This window comes from Aquila chrysaetos, chromosome 18 (genome assembly GCF_900496995.4).
Source record: "Aquila chrysaetos chrysaetos chromosome 18, bAquChr1.4, whole genome shotgun sequence".
NCBI lineage: Eukaryota > Metazoa > Chordata > Aves > Accipitriformes > Accipitridae > Aquila > Aquila chrysaetos.
This window is the reverse complement of record NC_044021.1, coordinates 7,242,391-7,253,287: the sequence shown is the minus strand read 5'-3', so window position 1 is coordinate 7,253,287 and position 10,897 is coordinate 7,242,391.

Genomic DNA, 10,897 nt, shown 5'->3' with positions numbered 1-10,897 from the left:
TATTGCAGCTTCAGTATTATAATCAAGCTAGGAGAAAACAACCAACACTCCTGTATCTTTCAAATAAGCTATTTGAAGTTGCTTTCTTTTTACTACAAAATTAGATACGCAACAAAATGAGGCTGAAGGCTCTTCTTTTTTTACAAAAGTTGAGAATTATTTTTAAGATAACTATATAAAATTAAATGTGTTTACTGTGTAAAGAGCATACAACTGAGGGACAAGATAAAGACAAAACCAAACCTTTTTTTTAATGTAGCTTTAATCAAATTAACTGGAATATTGCTACTTTTCATTTTGATGTGAAAGTAGGTAACTCGATGCAGCATTTAGAGTCTTTCAGTAGCAATAGGATATAAAAATATAAGTAGGCAATTTGACGTCAAAAGATAGCTGAGTTTAGGAAGTAAACTCGTAGGATTATAATAAAAGTCATCCTCCATCTCAATTTCATTTAAATAGTTTTCAAGAAATGGCAACACATATTTCCTGATTTTGTATTTTATTTTGTCCTTACCTCATACCTGTCATTTTAATGGTGCTATACTATTAACATGTTAATTGTGAAGTTCTGAAGCAAAATTGCCCTGTGAACAGAAAATCCCTTTCTTTACCTCTACTTGATCTCTTGCCTTACAGAGAGTGACACCTGCTGCCAAGCACCAGAAAGGATCATGAGGAAAATTAAAGAAAAAATCTGCATACCAGGCCCTGCTCAGAACTGAATAAACACTGGCAGTGGTAATGAAAATTGGAAAACATGGTGGAGTCAGGCCACATTAGGAGCAGAAGCAGCTCAGATCTGTATTTCCTATTTTGAGAGCTTTTATCCTTGGGTGGGCCAGGAGAGGGGAAGCACAGAGAGAAAGAATTTCCTTGAAACTCCACCTATAGTTTTCTTGTACACTTTTCTACCTTCAGCATTCTGAAAGGAGTTATAACACATGGATGCAGGTAATAACAAAAGGCAGTGATCTCACTGGCATAGAAGTCCTTTCCATTTCTACGGACTTAACCATAGTTGTGGTTCAGTCCCTTCCCTTTGTCACAGAAATCAGTTTCACTGACAGGCACAAGGTTAATTCCTTACAATAATTTCATCAGGTTCAGTAGTATGACTGGACTTCAAAAAAGGACTGGATAATTTCATCACTGTTCATGTCATCAACTGAAAATAATGACATGGATGGTCTCCGGGTTGAGATTGTCAGCAAAGCATCTACGTATACTAAGAAGGACTTTTTCTTTCTGGGAGAAATGTGGTTTTTTGTGCCAAAACAGAACTGAGGGGATACTTCAGAATAGCTGGAATGCACAACTCATCTTTCTTTAAACCATCAAGCTCCTGCTGGAAGCTATTCTAACCCAACAAATTGTTTCGCTCAGTGTATAGCAATGTCTTTGCACCTAATATATGAAGGGAATTATTATTAATGAGATTACTATGCTTAGCAGTTCTCACATAATACACTGATCACTTAATTCACTCTGAAAAGAGAAACAGTGAGCTATAGAACTGTCAAAATACGTGCTACACCTGCTGAATTGATGAAGTACCCAATAAAGAAGGAACCTGCCTCTGAACCTTTATCGGGTTGTATTTTCTAATAAACTGTGACACTCTACACGAGATGTCAGGCTCTTCTCTGCGCTGTTTCTCTGAGTCGGTTCCAGCACTACAAAACGACTGCAAACATAGCAACTGCTGTTCAGGAGCAGTAACGGGCTAGACCCCGAGCGGAGAAGAGAGGCCAATGCCCAAGTATATAATTACTTTGTGTTCCCTTCTCAGGATCCATGGTTAGATGCGTGATGTGGCAAAGGAGAACAGTTAGGGGTTTTACATTCCTGATTAACCCTGCTTGGACATTTTCTTCTTTTACCAGACAAGAAAATATCAAAGGAGCACACTAAAGGGAATATGTCAACAAGGAAGTCGAACATGTTTTTACAAGACAGGGTAGCTACCTGACTAGGGGTTAGGAAGTCTCACTGCATGACAGCACAGCAAAGAAGTTAAACTCTTTCCAGAATCCTGAAGACAAAAACCAGGATAAGGAAGCCTGCCGGAGGGAGCACTGCTGGAAGGACCCAGGTAGGCATGGCAGGTGAGTAAGGCTACCTCCAAAGATAGCTGCTGCTAAGCCAACCAGTTTGGACTCCCTAGCCTCTGACTTTCAGCTGGAAGTCACAGCAAATATAATCCCAGTAATTTGTTTCATTTTACAGTGACATAAAGATCTATAAAACTAATGTGGTAATGAAAAATATTATGATACTTAATTATCTTGAGTGCCTCAGCAAATTGCAGACTAGATTTGCTTGACTTAAAGGGAAGGCATCAAAGAGTATCATCAGAGCTGTGAACAGAATAGGAATACAGAAAGAAAAGTAGCAATAGGAAGACTATGAAAAAACAACAAACGTACCAGCTGCAACCCAATCTGATTTCTATACACCACCATGGTATTATTTACATAAGCTTTCATTGAGTTTCAGCAAAACTGGATGAGAGCATAAAGAAATGCCCAGTCTTGTAAACACTGACATCAGTGAGACATACTGTGGACCAGTGACTGATCTGCAAGCCACTACGTTTACATATGGTACCCTTCATGGTAGATAAGGAGCACTCCATTTAACTTTTGCTTTGTAGATGTGACATTTTGAAATATCGAATCTCTGAGGGAAACAAAAAGATGATGTTGTAAAACGTTCCCACTCTTCCATGCCAAGTTCAGAGTAGCTCCTCTGGTTCTGTGTAGTTTAGACATACAGGCCATCTGTAAACTTTGTAAACCAAAAAGTTTTGAAATATATATTTTTTTTATTTCAGTTTAGGTTTACTGCAGCTTTAACAACTCCCAACTGGTAAACTGTATGAATCACTAACATTATGCTCTCTCTTCTCTAGACAATTATTCTTCCTTCTAGTACCTACCATGTACATTTGTATATGGTATATTTAGCCATAAAACTTACTGAATTTAGTATTTTATACTCTTACAGACTTCACTATCTTTAACGTATCCTATATTTACAGAGCTGTGTTGCTTTTTTACTATATTTTTTATTTTTGCAAAAGATAAAATCTTTTAATAGATCTTAAAATATTGTATGTATCAATGGCTATAATTTAAAACATTTTTCCCAAGCATTCTATTTCAGTGAGACCTTCAAAATCATGGTCAAATTTTTCCCAGGCAGCTTTCTTCAAGAACATACACTATTTTGGCTTCTAAGCTGCATTGCACAGACAGAAGTAGTCTATACCCCAAACTAAGTGGTTTGACAGATGTAATCCCTGTAATGGAGGAAAACAACCAAGTTTATCAAGGGAGGACAGCAAAACCCCACTGCACTGGGACAGTTAGTCTACAGACAAAGCTTGCTTTTAAAATACATTGCAAATTTGCATTTATTGTGTGGTCCATTTCTTTTTTTTAAAGAGAATCTTTAATAAGGATGTAGATTTTTAAATTAGTTTCAAATCACAAATCTCAGCTCTGAGCTGGTCAAAGGATAATAAAGGAATTAGATTATCAAGTCCATTTGAATCCCAGTGAGCTCCTATTAGCACTAGAAACTTTCGAACATCCCAGGCAAAAGATCCTCTGGTATATCTCATCCAGTCAAGCTCAAACTAATATATTACTTTGTTTCACATTGCACCATATGTTTATTTATTGTGACCTTTTATTTTGTTAACACTTTGCTTATCACTGGCATCTTAAATACCATATTCTGTCTGTACCTGATGTTGGCCTCTGTTGTTTTACTGTAAATGTTTAGTTTAACTGTGCTTAATCTTAAAATACTTATTTTAGCTTTTTACCTGAAAAAGGGTACTAAAACTATATTTAACATTTTGGTGTGTGTTTGTCTCTCTGCTAAAGCTATCCATAATCTGATCTTAAAAAGTTCTTTAAATCCATAAAGCAGAAAACTGTCTGTAAGTGCTCATGTTATTTCTCTATTCACAGAGAAACCTACACAAAAGTGCAACGTAAGGTAGAAACTCCCGACCGCTGACTTTAACCTCTTACCATAGCCACCAACAGTCCAAGCTGATCCATACGGCTGTTTACAGATACAGCAAACTCAAGAGATTGGAGCAGGTGAAGACTATTGGTTCAAAGTAGGATTTCAGGGTAATTTCTTGGTACTTCTAAATTATAATTAAGGCCCTGTAGTGTGTAAGTTTGTCCCTGATGCCAGGGACATGTCATGGAAGATTTACATTGCTGTCAGGGGCTGGCAGCTCCCTGCAGTCTCCTGAAATCTCCAAAGGCTAGGTCAGCGTCAGTGCACCGAGAACTCAGGGGCTATATCCTATGTAACTGTCTGACATGTAAGCAATGTGTCTGGGCCACATTGTATTACAAAACACATTTTTCAAGTCAATGGCTCTCCAAAACAGGAAAATTCTGACAAAATGACTTATTAAATCTACAAAAATCCACCTTATAATTCTGAAGTAAATGTAGCTGAACAAACCATATCACTACTCCCTTCGTTAAGCAGATTTACTTTTCAAAGCTTTCCTCTGGCTGTTAACCTGACAGGACCATTTTATTGCTGACCTATTCTGATCTTATTAGTTGTAAGCAATTAAAGGACTAATTGAGAATCAGGCTCTTATGTCAATATTCTCATCTTATATTTAAAGATGTCATTTACCAAAACTGTACTCTAAGAAACAGTTGCATTGACAGAATCATAACACGGGAATACTACCATAATCTGAATAACTGTTGCACAACAGAATTCCAGTGTTTGTGAGAAGACGAAAAACAGATATATATACATATGTGTACACACACAGAAGAGCCAGGAGCACATGTAGCAGTGCCAGCTGACTCCCCAGAATAATTCATGAATTGCACTTACATGAAGAAAGTTGGAAATCACTGTTCCAATAAGATCCAGATATCAGGAAATCCTGTAAGACACAGAACCCTATTAGAAATTAACACAACATAACCATAAGGAACCTATACTTTATGGTAGATTTGTTGCTTAGTCAAAATGACACTTCTTCATTTCAGTCAGCTTGATTTAGAATAAATAGAATCATTATTATTAAACCACTACCCAATGTATAATAAATAAAGAGAGGCTAAAGGAATGAGAAGATTCCATATCTACGACACTTCAGGTATTAGGAGTTTCATTACAAACAGCTACTTGAATTTAGAGTAAAACCATTACCCAACAACAAAACCAGAGTATGACTAGCTGCTCTGGTTATCAAATACTACTTGCAGAGAGTGATAGGAAACTTAGGAACATTAAATGTTGAAAGAAAATACTGCAAAACTGGCAGCTTCCAAGACAGGACACATATCTTGCTCTTTGCCTTAATTACCCACAGGGATTTTCTGATTTCTGTTCATAGGGTCAGTCTTCGTGGCAAAAGCTGATTTTTCATCATCTGAATTATGCATTTAGGCTGAGACTCCTGAAAGATGGAAGATAGTACCTATGTATTGTTTGCAAACCCTTCTGTATAACAATCACATGACTGTATACCAACGGATTTCTTCTCTAACGGAAACATGGCCTGCAAGAACTTGGTATCTGGTGAACCTTGGTAGAAAGATAACACTCTGACCCAAATGACATTATGTATTATTATTAGTGAATACCATTAGGCAATGCAAAAATGTGAATAAAATTTTCTGCAAAGAGCTCACACTTTAGAGCACTAGACTGAAAAGGGGAAGAGACAGCAGTACAAGCAAACAAGCAGGCAGTAAAAACCAAAGGTATATTTTTCTGGAATGATCTGCACTGATCTGTCACTGCTGTCAATGGGGTATCTGGATTTACAATATATTCATTTGCCAGTACATTCACCTTAAATAAGAGTTTCTAAAATCTACTTTTTAGAAATAAACCAAGCTATCATGAAGCTGAGTTGATATTTGAGGCTACATGATCTTTAATATCTTTCCTTAGGATCTGTATTTCCTAAAGGTAAATAAACACCATATTTTGCAGCCATGAAGAGACAGACCACTATTTAGCTAAACATGCAGCAACAGGAAAGCAGTAGGTTGCTATTAAATGTAACAATCTAATAAAAGGAAATTTTTAAAAAATCCATTTTCAGGAGAAAAAAAAATGCTGATAAGCATTTTCAAGATTTCATAAGAATTGCTAAAGCGAGGCAAAGAAAAGGTATGCTTTGTCAGTACCAACAGCCTATGCTTAGAGACAGTATTGGAATATTATTTCTGGAGCAAATTCTTCCAGCTACAGCATCTCAGGTGTTTCTTGAAGTAATATCTTTACTATGTCTGATGGCCTAATCAACAGTAGTAGCATGTGTTATGTTTACACATAATTTCTGGAAAAATCTTTTTAAAAGGCAGTTTAAGTGCCTACCAGATTAATTACTTCTATGGATATTAAAAAGATATCTTTGGTCTACATAATACAAGAAGTCTTGTCATACATTACTTTGTATAAACTTGAAGGACCTACATAAGCTCTGAATGTATAAATAGTTTTTACTGAAATTACTATCTAAAAGAATAAATGAAGAATTACAGCTCCCAAAGCCAGAAGCATGTGGAATTAATTTCTATTTTCTGCTTTTGTATTCTGCAAATAATGCTCTCAGTGTCTGGCAGGCCAGTTAACTACTTTGTCACAACTGTGGTGAGATTTTTGGGGTTTTGTCAGTTCCATGAAAATAAAGTTTCTCATACTACTTTTTCTCTGACCTAAACATTTCTTTTAATTTAGACTTTTTAAATCACAAAATTGAATTTAAATTGAAATGCTTTGAATTTAAAAGCAAAACATCTTGGTGAAACTTTGGAAAACAACCAGCAAACTTGGTACAATTCTGTTTCAATGGATTTTCTGCTAGCTAGCTATGAAAATAAAAACTATCAAAGCCAGACAGAAAGTTTCAATTCATCATTTTCTCTACAAGACTAAATCATTTGATATGTTAATTCTATCAACTGTTCTTGCATTGATCTACTGTATTTATGAGCACCGGTGTTTGTATGACTTCAATTCCATGAATGAATCATTCCTGTTACTATTTTTAGTATTAGTCCAGATGCCTAAATTCCCCTTTCCTTCTGCAATGATCATTATTGATGAGCTTGTACCACTGATTTTTCCTTATCAGAAATTTAGCAGATTCTTTGTGGGGTTTTTTTATGCTACATACCTTATTCCTACGTTCATTACCCTCATAGTTTGCCAAGCTAGAATTTGCATCTTCCAAAGTTTAAATTATATCTATCTAGTGCATTGTATCATTAGACTTAGAAAGAATTGAGGTTTAAATGACGTGATTCAACAGGGAAAACTAAATACTGTTATGATTGTCAAATAATTTTGGAGGGTTACTTTATATATAGGAATAGATGCAGGAGTAATATATAGAGTAACAATATAAAGTACTTTATACATATATATTCACAGATAGATAGATAGATACAGACGGGGTACACACATAGATCTTCCTTTACATATATAGATAAATAAACAAAGGAGAAGACCGGTATTATTCAGGTGATTAGAAATGCAGCTCCATCTTCAAGATGAGAAATGTCCTTAAATATCTTCAGCCAGTAATAGTAATTTTATAATCCCTCCCCCAAAAGGAAGCTCATCGTGAGATTGTCACTCTGTTTAGGGACTGAGAGCACTAAGTTCTTACAACAGTAACTTAAGAATGTTATTTCCTTATGACAGGTACTAGCTCCGTCCAGTCCCTTCAGAGCTTATTATCCCCCCTTCACTTTGTGGTGAGGAAAGCTGTCAGAGAGGGGTCATAAAACTAGTGAGTGATAGTGATCTCACTGCAGCACATCACTACTGGTTTTTCCTATCAAGAAAAGGTATCGGGGGTGCAAGGTGGGGTCAGCCTAACGTATGTACACCCACATCTAAAGAAAAATTTCAAATATTGGTTTAAAAACCATGTTGAACTCCATCCTTGGCTAAATCACATAATCACATCAAGGGAGAAAAAAGCCTCTTCCCCATTTTTCAACAAAAATATAAACAGTTGCTGCTGCTCCAAGGTTATATGATTTCAGAATTTCATTTTTCTTATACACAATGACACAGGTATTACTTTATCCTGAATTGATGTCAGGGAAATATTGTGACAACATTTACACAAGCCTTTACTAGACAGGACAGCTTCCTTTGGTTGTTTCTTTCCCCATTTGAACATTTGGGCAACCAAATTTTACTTGCAAAAACGGTCACGCTATGTGAAATTCAAGCTTGTACAACTTCTGCAAGGCATCCCTGGCACGGCAACAAAGCTGCAGCAAGGCGGCTGCAACAACCTAATGCTTGTTTTACACACAATTGGCTTTTGGTGAAAAGAGGTATTTCAAGTTGTTGAATGCTTTAGCTCCTAACATTTATCTGAATTATCCACTTTTAGGAAGAGGAGATGTAATCTTAAGACTCCTTTTCAAAGTCCCCCATGGGCACGTTTCCCAAGTTTTAAGGCATTTTTTGCCACGTCTTAAAAGCGTGATTCCCACCCGCAAAGGCATTTTCCATCGCTAAGGTCACGGTTATACCCTGTGCACTTACAATCTCTCAGCTGCGTGTTGTTACCCATGCTGTCCGGGAGCTGCGCCTTGGGCCCTTCCCGCCATCCTGCTTTCTCCCAAGACCACGGGCTCCTCCACCCGGGCCCCTCTGCCAGGATCTCCCCAGCAAAGCCTCCTCGAACACCGAATATTGCAAAGACCCCTGAGCTCACTGGCTCCCCAGGCTCCCCGAGCCTCCCGCGGTGCCGCAGGCCATCGCTCACCCTGCCCAGCTGTGCCCTGTTACAGGGAAGCCCCTCAGCGGGGAATAAAGCGATAAAACAGGTATCATCCACCATGGGACCGCAGCTAAAGGGCTGTCTGTAGCTCGCTGTGTGAGCACCGGGGGGTGAGAGCTGGGAGGCGGCTCAAGTAGCTTCTGCTTTGTCTGCTCATCCTTTTGCATTAATGCCGTTGTGCCGCTAACGTGATCTATAAGTAATAATGCTTGTCAAAGGGAAATTACTGTTGTTTCTGGCCATGCACAACTTGTCAAAATTAAACACACACTCCGCTCTAAGGATGCCGTCACCTCTGCTGCACCTCATTAGGCAAATTGAATTCATAAAATCGTAAATATTGTTTGGCCTGGGCTTTCCTCAACAACAAAATCCAAGTCACAGAATTACTCTAATTATCCTCTTGCAGTTGGGTTATTTTTTTGCTGGGAGTACCTTTCAGAACTTTTCCAGTGTCACTGCATGGAGTCTCCCTGTGAATGCCTTGCCGTGGAGGCGTGGGGCCCAGCGCTGCCTTTGCTCTCCCCCCAGGAGAGCCGCAAGCCCGGCCTGGCTCTGACCGGGCCGTGGAGCGACGTGCACAGCCTTACCTCCGCAGGTGCCAGTTTTGTTGAATTTGAGCTAGAGCTGCACAACGCATCAAGTGCCAGATCAGCTGTGACCTGGTCTGGTGAAGTGAGGGTAAGAATGATGCCCGTGGTAAATTCTCCATGATTAAGGAAACGATTGCCTTTGTGCAGTACAGATATATATATTTTTGTTTGTTTGTTTAATCGTCAGTCTATCTTAAAAAAAAGTAGAATTTCAGTTTAAAAACCTTACTTTTTAAAAAGTGGCCTTTCGCATGTGTGGACGTTCTGACATGGAACTATCAAGCAGCACAAACCCCACTAAACTAAGGATATGGTTATAAAATCAGAGTAACTTAGAATAAGAAAGTATGGAAGCATATGTGCATATAAAATACAGCTAGTGTGAATTCTCACAGTATATTAAAGACATAAGTAATGACGCTGGTCTGTGCAGACATTAATCAAACAAGATATTTATAATGGTTACCTTTTTCTTTCAGAAAGTAGTTGTAATGTCAAATAAAGGTAGGGAAAATGCACTTTTCCAAAAGAACTAGTGTCTCCATAAAAGCATCAATCTTGCCATACCATACTAACTTCTGCACACATTAAAAATACTGTATAATAGTATTCTGTGTCACTTAAGAGCATAAATCAACTCTTCTTTGAAAAATCCTCTGTACACTACTGACTGATGGTCTTGGAAGTAAACATTTAGAGATAATATTACCTCAACCGTAATTTGAAGAAAAATACCACTAAAATTCTTAAACGTATTTGAGCACTCTCTGGCACAGAAGCAGGTACCTAAACACAGGAAAGTCTGCTTCTGTTAAAACTGACCAAGCAGGAGTTATTCTGTGTGTTTCTAAAATGGGGGTTTCACTGCTTGGGAGAAAAGTTCTGCCAGGACCTATATCAATCCCACAGAAATTTCTCTGCATTGCTCCTCTTGCACCAGGAGGAGCGAGGAGGCTGAGCCATAGGGATCCACAAGTTACATGGTCCCCATGGCTCACTTGACTGCCGGTTTAATCTGTGGGGGATATAGAGATGTTAGAAGGAAGAAAAAGTGCTTCTGAGCCAACAGATATGGCTACAGTGGAGACTGCAACAGGGGCCAGAGAAGAGAAAGCTGAATTCTGGGGGAAGAAACATTGCAGTTTTCTCAGGAAGGGATATGTTTAGAGTTATTTAATTTACAGTAGAACTTTGTTTTAAAACATGTTTGTTTAGTTAAGAAACTAACAAATTTAAAATAAACATCACACTCTCTTCATGAACCTTATGCAGTAAATATTTGTGTTCTCAAGCTTTCACAGATTGAGTAGTTACCATGGGTCTTGTCCTGTTCTGGCATGTTAGGTTAAAGTCCATGTCCAAACATGTGTCTAAAATAAAATGGTAGCAATTCACAGGACACCTGAGAGCCAACGCATTTCCAGGACGTGAAGGGTATTTTATTATAAACAAAGGTCTTTTAGGCAAATTTATTTAAAACCTA